This window comes from Cynocephalus volans, chromosome 4 (assembly GCF_027409185.1).
Source record: "Cynocephalus volans isolate mCynVol1 chromosome 4, mCynVol1.pri, whole genome shotgun sequence".
In the NCBI taxonomy this organism is placed as follows: domain Eukaryota; kingdom Metazoa; phylum Chordata; class Mammalia; order Dermoptera; family Cynocephalidae; genus Cynocephalus; species Cynocephalus volans.
The window spans coordinates 67,305,340-67,317,509 of record NC_084463.1 but is presented as its reverse complement, the minus strand read 5'-3'; the positions used below and the strand labels follow the sequence as shown (position 1 = coordinate 67,317,509).

Genomic DNA, 12,170 nt, shown 5'->3' with positions numbered 1-12,170 from the left:
TCAGATTATTATTTAACTATAAAATCATATCCAAAAAATTGACTCCTATTTTTCTTTCAGTTTTAGATGATTTGGATAGCAAACTGGCTCAGGAACAATCTGCAAGCTCAGTGAATACCAGAACGCCCCCCACCTGTGGATCAAGAACACAGTTCAGTCATTTTTACTCCAGTGGGAACAGACACTATAATCTCACAGGAAGGCACAAAAATAGCTATAATGAAACTTCCAATATGTCTGTCTATGACATCCTAAGGCCAAGAACTCCTAGGGAAGGTTTTAAAACCTTTTCTCCTAGGACAAAGACAATTTATGATATGTACAGGACAAGGGAGCCCAGAGTCTTAAAAGAAGATGCTGTGCAAAAGAATACTTTTGGTAGTACTTCTCTGTGTTTCGACAGCAGGCGACGATCAACCCCACAAGCGACAAGGCATTTCACAACAAGAAGCTTACATTTTCCAACCGTGACTCAGAGCAAGCATGATTTTGTGCCGCCACACCACCAGCAGAGCCCAAAGAGAGTTCCTCTGTCAGCCATCGTATGGAATAGATCAGATTCTTCTACAGACAAGCAGAACCAGGAAGAGTTTCTGAGGGCACCTTCACCAATGGAAATTGACTCTACTGACCAGTATTTGTATCCCAGGTGTTTTCAGGAGAACAGAAGAGATGAATTGTACCATTCACAGAATGTTTACCAAAGTGTTAGTTTAAATGCCCCCATGGATAATGCAATGAGTCCTGACACATTTGAGAACTCAGAGATTATGCCATTTTATCATAAAGACAACTCATTCGCTAGATCTTTCTTTAGCAATACCTTTGGATGAAGCAGAGAACAGAGATTTGGACAAAATCCTTTTTGGGGCCAACAGGAAGAACATTCCTCCTGGTCTGACTTTCATCAAAGCAGGAAGCCATCCACTTCTTCTGACAGAGACTTTGATATGATTTCCACTGAAACAAATAGTGCGTCAGCTGTTCATGGCCATAGTGTTTCTTCTCAGCACTGGGGACCGATTTCTCCTGGTTATGGAGCAGATGTTTCCAGAGTCCAAGAAGAGGCACATCCCTGGCAGTCTGATGTTCAGATGTCCGCACTGGTAAGCTTGGAGGTATCAAAAGGTAATGGGAACCAGCTGACTCCTCATTATGGCACACCAAATGTTTGCTCCATGTCTGGTTCAAGTTATCACATCACATCTGGTGGGTTGGAATATCAACAGGACAGTTCTCCTATAGTAGTACATAAAAACAAAGAACTTTACTCATTGGGTATTGCTCAGACTCTAGCATCCTCATTCCAAACTTCCTTTCCCCAAATTCCTGATGACAGAGGGGATTCTCAGAGTCCCAACTTTAAGAATCCCACAGTCACTATGCAGAAAATTATTCCTGATAAGCCTGCCTCTCTTCCAATAAGAAGCCATACAGAAGTCACTGTGACCAACAGTGATTCCATTGATTCTCCACTTCTTGCTGAAAGCCAGCCCAATATCTTGGCTACAGAAGTGAATTGTAAGAAAGACTTGAATGAATATTTCAGAAGAAGGCAAACTAAACAAGAAGGATCCAATAAACATGACAGATGAAATACCCCAATCTGTTTCACAGACAGTAATTTCTAACCCTTTACCTGATTTTCAAAATCCCCTCTCCCAGGATTCAGCCAAGAGCAACAGGTTTATTTCAAATGTATCTATGACAATAAGTTCAAAAAGGTCACCCAGAGCCTTTTCCAGGAAAGATTCCTCCAAAATTTATATATCACACAGAGATAAAGCCAATGAACTTAAAATTGACCAGAGTTTTGATGGTAACAGACAACTTGGCTCAGCAACTTCCCTTCATTTCATTCAGAAAAGTAGACCACCACTATCTTTCCCCAGCCCGAGTCAAGATTGTCACAAGGAATTAACAGAAAGTAATGAAGATATTTCAAGTATTAATAAACCTACAGGTAATCAAAATGCACAGTCTCCAGGGGAGGCTGTTATTTTAGACACCAAGGGAGAACAATGTACCACAACTCATTCCATTAACTATAGCAAGTTGGCTGCCGGGCACAATATCTCATGTGATTCTTTAGGTGTGTCATCAGGTGCACTACCAGATTCCTCATCATGGAATAATTCTTTCCCTGATGCTCTTGTGATTCCTTCTACTACAGGGTTCTCCAGGAGAGGCCTTTCAGATGAAGATTCATCTCTGGGAGAAAGAGAAGGAAAAGACAATGCTAGCAAGAGCCAAAATGATCCATTTGCTGTATGCCCCTCAGAAAACCAAAAGGACGATGATAGTCATGTGCCTGTCTATGATGAAGTGGATGATTTTGTCCAATGCCACTCACACTCTCCTTTCAGGAGTGGAAAGGGAAAAGGAAAAGTAAGACGTCGCATATCCTGTATTGAAAAGTTAAGCAAAACAGAAAGTAAATCAGCACCTACAAATGATAGCAGTAGCGTCATTGAGGTGAATCAGAGCAGTTCCAAAGCTTCCGAGTTTGACACAATTTATTGTACCTTGCCAAGAAAACCAGCCAGTTTTCTCATAAACAATAGGCAGTCTGAAAGTAAGATAATGGCTGCTTCATTTAGGAATGGGCCGCTTCCATTCCAAATCAAACATAATGTGGACGATCCAATAGGAAAGCACACATCAAACAAACTCAGTCCCAGTTCTCCTGAGTCAATTAGTGAATGTGCCAAAGTCATTTCAAACTCAGTTCCAGTAGCAGCTGAAGCCACGGAAAGGATGACAAATATGAAAATCATGAAATCTTCTGTGAGAAAAGGACCATTTCCGTTCCTTATCAAGAGGACTATGTCATGTCCTTCAGGAGATCCATGTGCCTCAAATGGAAGGGATGAAAGAAAAAAATCAGCAGTCTCAGACACCAGTGCTTTTGCCATAACACCAAGGCCTAGGGAGAGGAACATTAACCCTCTGGAAAGTGACTCGTCTATTAGAGATTGTTATTTAACGAAAAGATACCACCAAAAGGAATACGCTCAAGAATGCACTGAAAAGGATGGCAAAATTGCTGCCTCCAGGACAAGTGTATTTTCTCTTTCAAACAAAGACTCTGTACCTTTTTGTTCAGATCTGTCAGGAAAGGAAAGTGGGAAAACTACATAAATTTAAGACTACGAGTACGTTTTCTGTTTCTGGTGATGAAGATAATGTAAAATGTCTTGAGGTGGTTTCAATATATTACACTCTACCAAGGAAACAGAGCAAAACATTCTGTAACCTTCTTCAACAGTATACACAAAGTACTGATTCACTTACAGAATCACCTCAAGTGGAGACTGAAACATTTTGTAAAGCTTTAGAAAAAAACGAACTAAACTATTCTGTGCAAGAGCAGTCAGGAACACCTTTATCTGAAAATCTAAAGATGCCGGTTAACTCTGCTCAGAAGAATAGCCATTGTCTTTCTCATACCACTGAGAATATGACCATCTTGCAGTTCCCAAGTAGAAGACCCTCAGAGTCTACATTACAGGAAATGGTTTCTGTTGAGGCGGATGTTTCTCCTCATAAAGGAGAATCTATAACTACAGAGATTTTCCCAGATGATTTAGCTAAAACTCCTCTGGATGATTCACAAAGCAGGAAAGAGAGGAATCAAGTTGCAAAGTGAAACCCTGCATACCTCATTGATGCTTCAAGAAAAAAATGGTACAGAAGAAAAATATGAAAATTGTCAACTATTTATTAATTCAGGTAACTGTAGTTCTTCTAGTCTACCAGCCCATTCAGAAGATCATATTGAAAATTTCCAAACCAAAAGAAGTTCCGGGGCATGTTCAGGTAGTGAAATAGTCGCTACATTCACTGGAAATGGAAAGTGTCCTCAGAAAGATCACACAGCCAGAGCTGTAGAAGATGGCATCAATGGATCACAGTGTAGGGAAGTCAAAGGGGAAATCAGAATAGATTGCCAAAAAATGACTGAGAAAACACTTTTTGACTCAGAAAACCAAGTCTTTGCTCTTATTCCAGCATTGCATAAACTACAGCTTGTTGAAGAGACTCATTCCGGGGACCCAGATTTAGAGAGTTTGCAGACTGAACCCAGAGGATCACCTCAAAGAAGTGAGGAGGTAAATGTGACAGAGAAGAGGAAGGTTAAAGATGAAATGCACAAGTTTGCATGGGATCCACCTTTACTTCCTGGGGGAAATAATAAAAATGAAACCAACCTGGATGACCTAGAAAAAGAGGAAAACAGATCTTCAGTTAAACACAGATGTTTAACCAAGTCTACAGCAATCAGAAAATTCCCTGCTAAAGAGTTAAGTCCCAGAACACGTGTAGCTACTATCATCCCCCAAAATGGGAGCAGGTCTGGCTTTGGCTGCTTATCTCTCGGCACACTGGAGTTCAACCCACTGTCCCCTGAGCCTACTACAAAGTCCTCAGAATCCATAGGTGAAAGCAGGTTGAGTAATGATGGAATGAATGTGGAGAAATCTGAGAACCTTCTCCAGGTTACTGTAATATCCAACGGAGAACCTTCTACACACTCCAGCAATCAGAAGTCTGACAGCATTTCACAACTACATCAGAATGGGTTTAATAATGTCTCAGAATCACCACCAAAGCATGAGAATTCTAAAGACATAACAGTAGCTCAGATTTTGGAAAGAGAGTCAGGAGCCCCGGACCAGCTCAAATTCACCAGCCTCGGGGAAGCAGACTTCTCTGACCATCACAGGAGGCTGAGCTCTCCTTTTCCACTGGAGCCTGCACAGAAATCTACACTCAGTATCCCTCTGGCCAGTTGTCAGCAGCAGCAAAGGAGCGCTTCATCCCTGGAGTGGGAACCCGAGTCACACCTCTATCGTTCAAAGAGTTTAAAAAGCATCAATGTGCACGGTGATCTGCTACACAAAAGTCATCCTCCAAAAGTCAGGGAGCGCCATTTTTCTGAAAGCACTTCTATTGACAATACCCTGAGTCGACTGACCCTTGGGAATGAATTCTCTGTCAACAATGGGTACAGTCTAAGATTCAAATCATTTTCCGAATTTCCTTCCTGTGATGAAAATGAAAGTTGGACTTTGTATAGCAGCAGGACAAAAACAGGTCCCAAGTCTGCATCATCTATATCCAGACCTATCGACTATGGTATTTTTGGGAAAGAACAACAGTTGGCTTTCTTGGAGAATGTAAAGAGGTCACTCACACAGGGAAGATTATGGAAACCAAGTTTTCTTAAGAACCCTGGCTTCCTGAAAGATGATGTGATTAACCCTCCCAACCCATCAGAGTTGTTAAGCTCAAATTCTCCTAGTGGTCAGATGCCCGAAGATGGCTTATTTCCAAATAAACCACTTAATATCTATGAGGAGGACCCAGTGGACTCGGATTGTGACACAGACACAACCACAGATGATGAATACTACCTGGATGAAAAGGACAAAGAGTCAGAACTGTGAGGCTTTTTCAATGAAATGCATAACCTTTTCGCCAAAAGCTTGTCATGGAAAGGAAGTGTAAATGTGTGTGTCCATGGGAAAGGCAAATATAAACGGTCTAGTCTGGGCAGTGCCTGCTCTCAAACAGCCCAGATTTCCTTTTTTCCCTCTATACCCTATATATATATACTTCCTGAATTCCAGAACAATGAATTTTCTGCTATTTTCTCCTTCCATGTCTGTTCTTGGCCTGCCTTCTCCCTGACTCTCCACCAACTTAATCTCAAATTCAATGTCCAATTTTGGCTTTCTGCTTTACCGTCCACCTAAAATGTTTACACATTCATTGTGATTTGCAACGTTAGTATCCCAGGCACATGGAAAACTTATTAATTACTCAGCAGAACTGCAAAACTCTGTATTGCCTCTTCCCGTCTGTACCTTATACTCATGACATTAAATAAAATGTAGGGACAATGACAGTAGAGTAAATATTATCACCCAGTTTGACTCAACAACATTTAAGAGTTTGAGGAATTTTTTTTCTTTGAAACAAAGTTAAAAGAATTTTCATTAGGATGTCTTGTTATATCCATAATGGAGCCCAGGAGGCACATATTTAAAGCACATGTTGAAGTTATAGATGAGGAGCTGACTCACTAGTAAGCTAATAGAACATTAATACTCCTACGAATATCTCTGAAACAGTTTGTGGGAATTGGCTGAATTATTAAGGGCTAAGTTTTAATCAAGCCAAGGACTTAGGCCAGGCAACCTTACCATACGGATAGTGGCGTGGCCACAGAATTTCTGCATGAAGGGAGCATAACTGAGGGGAGGAGACAAGAAGACTTCTCTCCATGGCACTGACATCTTTACTGCAGCTCTCCCATTTTTTATCCCATTCTGCCAGAACTAGAACTATCCATTTTCACATTTTCTTTATTTGCAGGATAGAATACTTCTTTTCAGGTGGGACATTTCAGTTACAAGTATCAAGAGGGAACCTTGGCCAAGTCCCAAAAATGCTGTCAAGTCAGAACTGACACTAGGATTCACAGGCATCTCTGCAGGATCGTTTAGCAAATCCTTGGGAAATTCTAAGGCAGAGTTCCTAAGTGCCTGTCACTATAACTTTTTCAATTTATCTAGAGTAAATCACTTCTGATACGTCCTGATAATTTGGCTTTCCTAACTTTTGTTACTGTGCAGAACATCTGGGGATTTCTCTCCTAATTCAAGATAAAGACCAATAGATGGTGGCGAAGATAATTTGCTAGAACTAGACAGCATGCAGTCTTGGATCTCAATACTATCATGCTGATAGCAATGCAAGAACTGATAGAAATGCAAGAAAGAGCTATATTATTATTACCCTTCTAATAATTGCCTTGCCTAGAACAAAGTGCCAGGGCTAGTTTACAATGTTCCCATGAAACTCAAAATGAATAAAGATGAGGTCATTAATGTGAAAGCTATTCCTTAAATCTGTCAACTGTTTTAAATTTGAAGCTCTGACCAATCTTGAGTGCAAAGAGACTGATGACAAAATTTTAAATCGACTGTTCTGAACTTGTCAATTCAAATTTATATGGTAAAGAATAACATTTTATTTTTGTTTCATGTATGTTTATAAATTCTGCCTTTCCTCTTTTACTACTTATGTGCTTGAGTAAAATTTTCATAAATCATGACCTATATTTTCCTGTTAAGATATTCAGTTAATATTTTAAATAAGTCTTGATTTTGTAATGATAAGCTTGTTAGCTCTATTTCAGTAAATACTGAGTCTACATGTATTCTACAAAAGGTGAGATAAAGTTAAGTTATTTTTCAGTGAGCTTAGGCTCTATCAACAGTTAGGTATGTTAACAAAAGGATGAACAACTGCTTTGGGGCCCGACTCTGTGCACTGGAATCTACTGTCTGTATTCAAAGTAAATCGATGACCAGTGCTCAGTTGCACTATTTGTAATGTTTGCTTGTTGGTCTGGCTCAAGTATCAAGAAAACTGAATATTCAAGAAAATAGCACCTTTTATAGTTTTATACTTTTATAAAGCATTTTGCTAAAGAAGTAGAGCAAGTTTCTATGTATTTTAACATACAAATTGCTGCTTTTTGAATGTTCATTTTTGGTATAGCTATGGTAATTTATAATAGTCATTTTTATATTCGTAACTTGTTTTCTAAAAGATGTCATTATTAAAATAAATATCTATGTAAATGGAGTAAATCATGAGAGTATCAATACAAATAAGTACCTTGTAGATTATTAACTTTAGATAATAGACATGTGACCATAAATTTTATACTGTAAAGTTCATTTAAAATAGGGTTTAATGAGATTATAATTTTTAGAGACTTCCTTCTAAATAATTTACCCTTACATTATAAATACATTGATAATAAAACTCCATCTGTTACTAACAAGGGTTTGGTTGGTGATAAGCTAATAAAAGCTATTTTGTATAGGAGGTAAGCATGTGTCCTGAAGGTGGTTAAAGAAAGTTCACTTAGGTTATGGTGAAGGTGGAAATCAAATTGGAAATTTCACATCTCCATAAAATTAATATGTTCCACTGAACTCCAAGAAGTCTTATTGCTAAGAGTTTATTGTTAATAATGTATCAGAGTATCCCACCTAAATGTACAGTGTAAATATGTAAATATTTTAGTTTCTAAGCAAGTTTGTAAATGAATGTATTGCCACTTAGTGGTTGTTTGTGTCTAGCAATTCTGTGTTTCTGAAACAAATAAGCTATAAACACTTCTGTTAAAACTTTGTCAAATAATCCTTTTATGTAGTTGTTCTCACATCTATTCTCTAGGTATGAAATGTGTTACAATACAAGGTGCAAATTTAAAACAATGCCTGTGTTGAAATAAAAGATTTAAATAGTTGTACTGTTTGGTTTTATCCCCGTCCTCAAATGATTGAGTGAAAGTTTTAGGAATAAAAAAAAGGAGGTGGGGTGGGGAGCGAAAGTATTCAAAGGAATCTTGTGGTGGCAATTGAATGAGATTGACCACATAGGTGGTTTTAAAAAAACCGTGGCTTGCTTCTTTCTTCTTTCATTTGTACTCAAAAAGCAACTAACCAGCATCAAGAGATCAATGTTCCTGGTTGCATAATAGAACAGGAGTGAAGAAAGTCTGGCATTGGGGGTGGGGGTTATATTTATGGAGGAAGAGGGAGCTACATGGAGTTGGGGACCATGTGGCACTGATTGCCCAGTGGCACTGATGACAGATAAGCAGATCTTTCTAGTTGAATATAAGACATGTGATGTTAATTCTTGCTAATTTATACTAATCTTTTATCTTTCCTGGAATAGCAACCCAGAGCCCTTTCCTTACCAAAGACAGGAAAGTGTCATCATCTTAAATATGGACAGCATTTTATTCAAAATATTGTTACTGTTATTAAAATTTAAAATACATTCGATCATCTAGGATTTTTAGTGGTAGACAATAGCATCCTCTCTAGCTGATTCAAATAGAAGATTTATTAAAGTGTATACTTTGCTCACACATTCATTGGTAAGGCTGAGAAGACAGATTTTAAGCTGAAATTCCAGAACCAATTCCTAAAGCCATGCCACAGAATTGGACTTGCCAAGGGAGGTGCTATGTCTGTTATAATCAGGAAGATGCAGAATCAGGACATTAAGTGGGTCAATACACTGAATCACCATATTCACTTGCCCCAGAAATGACTGCTATAGAAATAAAAACACAAGTGTGTATAGATTTACACATAGTTTTTATTGCTACAATGTTTTTGTGGCAAAAGCTGGAAACAAGGTGAACAGTTAATAAGAAGTGCCTGAATACAGTATTATGGAACATTATATATGTGGTATTATGAAATCATTAAAAAAATAAAATAGACCTAGACAAGTTGATTTGGAAAATTTTTATGAGATTTTTTTGAGCGAGAAAGGCAAAATCCCATTTTTAATAAGCATTAACCAAAAAAACTGTATATGCATGTGTACATATGGAGGGATACATCCTAGGTTAGTTGTTTTGCGGCCAGGTTTGGGAAGGGGGGATGGGGTTTGAGAATAGGAGAAAAGAAAGAGAAGGGATATTCAAGACCATCTTCAGAAAAGAAACTAAATATACATGTATATAGAAATATTGAGATATGTGTGTATATAATTATGATTATGCACTTACGTAGAATTATATATCAGTGGGTATGCAGGTGAAGATAGTTTTTTGAAAGATTTACTCTCCAGGAGAATATTTGATAAGTTACTTTATTTATTCTTTATTCTTTATTTATTCTTTAGTTATTCTCCAGGAGAATATTTAATAAGTTACTTTCTTTTTAAAAATTGATCATCGTACTTGATTCTACAAAACTCTGTATTTTAATAACATAAATGCTACCACTAAGTTTCCCTCTAGGCCCATGCTTTCTTCCCCAAGCATCCTTTCCACATTGTGTTGTCATTCCAGTCTGGGGTAAACTCGGAAGTACTTCTAGAAATATTCTAGAAGCATGTACTAGATATTGATATGATTGTTTGCCCAGTAGACACTTTTTTCTTTGGGAATTCCATTCTCTGAATGACACCCTCCTCCCCTCTAGGCCACATACTGACTGTGGAAGAATCAATATTCTTACATGATCCTAAGAGTCTGGGCACAGTCTGTTGGTTCAGAGATGAGTCCTTGACTCAGGCTGGACTAATGAGTAGTTGTTTTTTTAGGAGGAAATACCCATATATTATGAGATTCTGGATTCAAGTTAATATTTAAACCAATTGTCTCACAATCTGATTATGAGACTGTAATTGTGGAAGGGTGGAGAATGAGTTTATATCTCCAGCACCTTGCAAAATGCATGATGACATCAAGTGGGTGCTGAATAAATATTATTGAAATAATTAAAATTTTATGCATTCAGTGCTCCTCTCTTGGAATGCCACCCACTTCAGGCATCCATGACGGGCCTTTTGCAATGTCCCTGCAGGACTTGGGGGGCATAGGGAACCAACATGAACCAAAACGAAACTCTGGCTACTCCTTCTGCAGTGAATAATAAAGTCCTTTGTCTCTGACCCAGGAGTCTTGTGTCTTTCAAGAGCATCCTTGAAACAGTAACAGTCTAACTCGTTAGCTTGTAAGGTAAAATCCCAGACCTTGCACAGTTCTTAACACCCATATTTTAACACTGATACCCTATTTACATTGCCTCTTTTGTCTTTCGTCTCCACTAAACACAGGTATTCTGAAGTCAAAGTTCAATACCTAAAATATAGTATGCACTAAATAAATGTTTGTTGAATGAATAAAGTTTGATTAATGATAAAGAATCTGGTCAAGGAATTGGCTGATCTAAAGAGATAGGGTCTTATGAGATGGATTAAAATGAGAAAGAAAACAGGTTAGTACAGACTCAGTATTGCTAAACAAGAGTGTTCAGATAAAATTATATGGCTTCCTTGATGTGCTCACAAAAAAACTGGGTGTTACCCCAAGTGCTATATAATTTATTAGGCCATAATTCACTATCATCCAGTACCTGCTGTCGGATTATTTCTCAGGAAAATTTTTTAAAGTCTGATTTTGGAAGAGTGAACAAAATGTGTTCCATACAATCTTTTAAAGTGACAGTTGGAACTGAGTGCAGCTTTCCATTTAAAGCATGCAGACACACCCCCACAAATAAGTTTATCAATGAAAGTAATACCAAGTAATGCTACACTTGAGCCCTACAATTTACCAGTGATTTACTACCAGTTTCTGATAATCTTTTCCAAAGTATGAAGAATACTGTCTACAACCTCTGCTTAGCATTACTAAAATAGGTCAAGAGAACGGGTGAAAATGTGGGAAAGATTTTGCCCTCATAAAACTCGGTCACAGCAAGACTGCTGAGTAGGCCAATTAAAGCCATGGTATGACCACAGGGCTGCCCACTGCCTGGTTCTGACATTTTCGGATGGAAGCCTGCTAAGAGGGTGCAGAAACCCTGTGTCCATTCTGGGGTGTGAGATCCCTGAGGAGAATCTTTATTTCCTTTAAATATATCGAAACCCTAAGCAGATTTTAAAAAGGAAAAATAACCAACAAACGTTGATAAACGGTCAGAAGAGAGGCAGACAGTAGCGTCTGGCTCTTAGGGTCCCTGCCACTCTCTTCCTGGATCCGACTTCCAGCTTGAGAAGCTGTGGAAGTGGCCAAGACGAACCATTCCCCATCGATTGCAGGGGACAGGAGGTTCCTGGCTTTGAGGTGAAGCTCACCCACCAGGCTCAATGCAAGGCCGAGACCCCGCCTTCTGCCGCTCCAGGGCCCAGCTCCTCAGCCCGGGCTTGGCCCAAACTCCGCAGACGCTCAGTAAACACGTGGTGAGAGAAGGGGAGTGTGGCAGGAAGGGGGAAAGGGAAGGAGTGGAGGGAATCACGGCTGAGCAGAAAAGAAAGAAAACAGGCGACCAGAGAACGTGGCCGGTGTTGGTGTCAACAGAGGGCTGCTAGAGGGGCCGTGGAGGGGAGCGGCAAGATCATTTCCCCGACCTACATCGAAGTTCTTCGCGGCGGGGCCCCTCCTCTCCTCCCACAGGAATGACCACTGGGTCTGCGTCCCTTAAAAACGGTTTCCTCGGAACAGTCGACAAGCTCAAACGACCAGGGGTAGGGGCCGCACGCCCGGGGCCTCGGCCGTAAAGAGCGCGCGGCCGCACGCTGGGACTCGGTGCGCGCCACCGCGGCTGGAGCAGGCG

General features: G+C 39.5%; 1 pseudogene; it reads left to right on the top strand.

The window, feature by feature from the left end:
• Positions 1-5,450, top strand: part of LOC134377187 (exophilin-5-like) — a 77,497-nt pseudogene extending 72,047 nt beyond the window's left edge.
• Positions 5,451-12,170: the final 6,720 nt, after the last annotated feature.